This window comes from Haliotis asinina, chromosome 3 (genome assembly GCF_037392515.1).
Source record: "Haliotis asinina isolate JCU_RB_2024 chromosome 3, JCU_Hal_asi_v2, whole genome shotgun sequence".
NCBI lineage: Eukaryota > Metazoa > Mollusca > Gastropoda > Lepetellida > Haliotidae > Haliotis > Haliotis asinina.
This window is the reverse complement of record NC_090282.1, coordinates 84,974,116-84,978,931: the sequence shown is the minus strand read 5'-3', so window position 1 is coordinate 84,978,931 and position 4,816 is coordinate 84,974,116. Positions and strand designations below refer to the sequence as shown.

Genomic DNA, 4,816 nt, shown 5'->3' with positions numbered 1-4,816 from the left:
GCAGCCGAACGGACTGTCACTCTTATAGAACTGTGAAATGCGGACTAGTCTTGAATTTGCAGACTAACGAGGGTGATATCCCCACCACCCCAGTTCATTCAGATTTGCAAAGGAGCGAAATAATTGTGAGTGAAGAGTTTTGGCGTCACAACAATCCCAAATCGTGTTTGTAAACATGCTGACAGAAACCACATACGCTAATATACTCTTGTTATTGCTCTCGGTCCATTGACTGGTAGTCCCTGTGATGACTGGTTGCAGCCGAACGGGCTGGGCCGTTGCTGTGAGGAGTTTTGTCACTATGCTGTAAATTGCCTCCTACTGGACCCAGTATGGAGCTTTACACTGGGAACAACGCGGCTGTTGTCTGTACCATTATTTTATCATTAATATCATGATGTTGCAGAGTTTTTGAAAATGTCCTATAGTATCACAATTAACATGTAATAAAACTGAAGTGTGCATATCAACAAAACAGTCTCATGCTTTTGTGTGAGTATTTCCGCGAAGCATTCTTTATCCAGGCCACCACAGTGAAAGCTTTGGACGGGTTGTGTAAAAGGTGGCTGGACCTGTGGGCTAGCATACTTACCTGGTACGGGAGGTTACCGTGATCCGCAAGGCGGTCCTCCCAGGGCGAGGCCTTTCCATTGCACCTCGGTTTGGCTGACCCCTGCGATCACCCCAAATGCGGGTGACTCGAGTACGTAATTTATAAGTGTGGGGGTCTGCGTCCGCGCTAACCCCTGAGTAAACAATCAAAAGTTAGAACTCTCTAAAGCCTCCTCTCATGTACCCTTTACGATGGTACCTTCATGCTTTGAATATCGCCCTTGTTCTCATGCACCCGTGTCTGATCAAACGCAACTCGTATAGATGAGTCACTCTGTAATACTGACGTACACAGCTTAAAACTTGATGGTGTGATATGTTGTGTTTCTCAGTGTTATCTTCCTCCACATCATCTGTATGTATTCCACCACCCCAGATGTAAGCAAGGGCCTTTTCACCTGTTGACGATGTAATGTGTCAGCTGTACCAAACACATGCAGCAAGGATTATAGGAACAGAAACCTGAAGGGCCCGCTAGGACCACTGAATGGTCTACCTTCTCCCACCAAATCAAGTCTTTGGATGCAGTTATCTCCCTTAGACCGTAGTCTTCCCTCTTGTCGCGGTAACTCTGAATGATCTTAGTTTCATCATCTGATATTACAGCCGAAACTGTGATTAAGAGGAAGAAGTTCGGATTTTCACGAAAAATGAACCTGACTGCCACACAAAATCATATTGTTGGGAAATGGTTTGGTTTGTTAAATATATCTTTCATCTCATGGGTTTAATGAGAAAATATCTGGGTCTTTTTCATGCAGATGAAGATGGTCCAGTGCACGTTGCTGTTGTGAGCATGAATACAAGTGGACCGATGTGTCCAAATACTGTAGCCATATAATGTGTTACACGGGTGCGGTGTTGGCTTCTGGGAATGGATGGATGTGGTACGTAGTATGAAGAGTTGTTTCCACCCGATTTTCTGGTAAACGTGTGCTTACTAAATTGACATATAATATACATTGTGTGATCTGTTTGATACGGTAAAGGACAGTGTCAGGTTTTACTGGATGTTACACAAAGGTTATATATATATGGTGTATGTACCCCTCTGATAAGTATCAACTGGCACGTCTCCCGCGGCCGAAGGGTATGACTATGCTATTTGGGACTTAACTAATACAAGTACTAGAATGTGTACTTTACTAAGTAAGTGTAATCCCAAATATAATATCTGTTACATTTGACCACTTTCTAAATGGCATTGGGTACTCATAGCCTTCATCCATGGGAGCCGTGCCAATTAACACTTATCAGAGGGGTACACAAAGCCCGCAGTCTAGACAACCAGGCGTCCGACTTTCATTTTTGTTGAAGTCGCGGTGGCTGAGCGCGTTCGACTTTGTGTCCTGGCGATTAGGTAGGTGTTGATTCGAATCAACTAAAAACAAGTACTAGCATTTGTACTTTACTAAGAAAGTGTAATCCCAAATATAACATATTACATTCGGCCACTTTCTAAATGACATTGTGTTCCCTCGAGTTATTTTTCAAATATGCCAGTCAAATTCAAATTAGTTCATACCTCATCTTGCAAAGGCCTTATACAGAGGGCATCATCTCAGTGTGGACTCATAGCCGTTTTCGGAACATACTGTTTACTGCCTTTACATTTGTTCAACCTGTCTACGAAGTGGCATCAGTTCAGTTCAATGCTTTATTGTTTTCAAGGTCATATGACCCATAATACATCGTTACATGTTTTATACATTAATTGCTAACATGCGTATCAAAGATATTCTCCTCTTATGCGAAACACATTATACAGATATTTTCCCAATATGAACAAGTGGTTACAATCAGTAGATATCAATAACGATTTTAAATTATCAATATTTTTGCTATGAGTTGAAATACCTGGAACATCCTTACGAAAATCTTTGTACAAGGGACAGTGATATATAATATGACATTCATCTTGGGTAACTTTACAAAGAGAATACATACAATCATTATCTTGATAATCACTTAAGCCTTTTCTAATACACTGTATGCCTAATCGATTAAAACAGCATGTAAATAAAAGAAGCGCTTTCATATCTAACATTGCATATGTGCAATTCTGGAGAAAGTGAACGTTTTATTAAGGAATAAAATTGTAATGACGCTTTATCAGATAGTTCAGAATGCCAATCTTGCCTGGCGCAGTCGATCACTCTTTTTTTTTTTAAAAAGCATTTAAAAACATATCAATATCCCCTACCCCTTCTTGAATCCATACATGGACAAACCCGTAAGTAAATAATAGTTGCATTATATTAGTTGCCCAATTAGACCGCTTTCTATTACAGGATTGTTTCATCATAAGTTACGATTGGTAAGGATATTTATATGACGGCATGGTGAGTAATTTCAACGAACATCTAATACAATTCTTATATGAGTTCACATATAATGGATATCTCCCACATTCGCCATACAGAGCAATGTCTGAAAATAAATAACTAACATTTAATAAATATCTACGAAATGATCGGTGAACAATTTCTAACTGCTTCATTTCCTTGAATCCCCATATTTCGCTACCATGCTGCCATCAATTTTACTGTGTAACTACACACGGTATCCCTCATTTACCGTTGAAGCCAGCACAACGATCAGCACAGGCCCGATTCCGGAGGGCTTTATGGATAAGGAAATTGAGACAAGGACAGTCTGGATTTATACCACTTCCAGGGTCTTCACAGTAGCTGAGTATTTTGGACTTCTGAAAGCAACTCTGTCAGACTTTTCTACCGAGACAAGGTCATATATTTCTCACCATGGAAACAGTGGAGAAGCAAAGTGCCTGACAAATCTTCAGGGTGTACCATGTGAAAGTGAAAAGACACACTTTTATGAGTATGGTCGGTTTTTTGGTCACCTTGAGACTTCACTGGTTTCATGACACGGTGAAATCCTCTTTCATTCGGGATTATTTTTCAAGATTTGGTAAGGTCATTTACGTTCTACGTCTGTGGGAGTTGATAGCGTCGTCAAAGTGTTCTCTGGAGTAAGAATCATAACGATGGAGTTAACAGAAGCAGAAAAGGAGAAGATTCCAGACATTGTTCGTTTTGGTTATGGACAGTCCATAGTAATAACAGCCTCTGGCCGTCTTCCAATGTGTCTCAGATGTCATTCAGGTGGATATGTTGGAACTCAGTGCACCACGACAAATACTGCTGTTTCATTAGGCAGCAGGAAAGAGACCATACAGAGACAGGAATGTTTCATGGATGACAGTGGTTCAGATGACGAGGAAGACGACATGGAAAGTGTTGCCAGTTTACAGGAGCCAGTTCAGAATATTGTTATCACGCACCAGCCAAGACGCAAGCATCTACAGATATGCGAGAGATATCACTGGACACTCATGTGGAATCTCCAAGAGACATGGATATGGACAGTACCTCGTGGATGTGGAAAGGAAACAGTGGAGAGAAGCCAGGAAGTGAAAAAGCAGAAGAATGTGCCATTGTTATCAAATGCAAGCAACAGTAGAAGTCTCTGTCCTAGGTATTGGGCTGAGCAGTCTGAGCAGTTGGCCCAAGACTGACAGTTTGCCAAACGGAAGCGGAGAATACATATGCGAGTAAGTTTTTCAGACAGAGAGGCTCCCAGATTCCACTGGTTGAAGTGAGCAACAGTCACCTGAATGCATATGCGAAAGGACCAAAGGACATACAAAATCACAGCTGAAGAATGTTAGGACTCAGTCAGGTCAGGATGTGCGTTTCACGGCGAAACATGTGGACATTCCAGCAGGAAAGATCTTTGTAGCACATGAACTAATGGTTGGAGTGCTATTAAGTGACTTTCAGACTCAAAGACTGGTTACATGTGATGTAAACTAATTTCTCCTTCTTCCTCTTTTAGGCAATTAATGTTAGTGGCCATCACCTAGCATCTGTGATAAATTTCTCGAGGTGATGATCAGAACACTGTTTGCAGATTTAATAAATTTCATGGAATGAATTTCATCTTAAAAAAGAGCAAGGCGACGCCTTTCCATTGCACCTTGGTTTGGCTGACCCCTGCGATCACCCCAGATGCCTGTGACTTGAGTACGTAAGTTATAAATGTGGGGCTCTGCGTCCGCGCGAACCCCAGAAATTCAAACCAAATATATTAGAACTCAAATGAACCAGAATTCTCTTCCCACAGTGGTTACTTGTCATATCTTCCTACGTAACCTCTGTTCTAATACGACCCTTTCATGGTG

At 41.3% G+C, this 4,816-nt stretch overlaps 1 non-coding gene across 1 annotated transcript; it reads left to right on the top strand.

Moving 5' to 3' along the window:
* The first annotated feature begins 584 nt into the window (after positions 1-584).
* LOC137279288 (U1 spliceosomal RNA) lies at positions 585-749 on the top strand. The gene has a single exon (XR_010956683.1). It is a non-coding gene; the product is annotated as a U1 spliceosomal RNA (small nuclear RNA).
* The last annotated feature ends 4,067 nt before the right edge of the window (positions 750-4,816 follow it).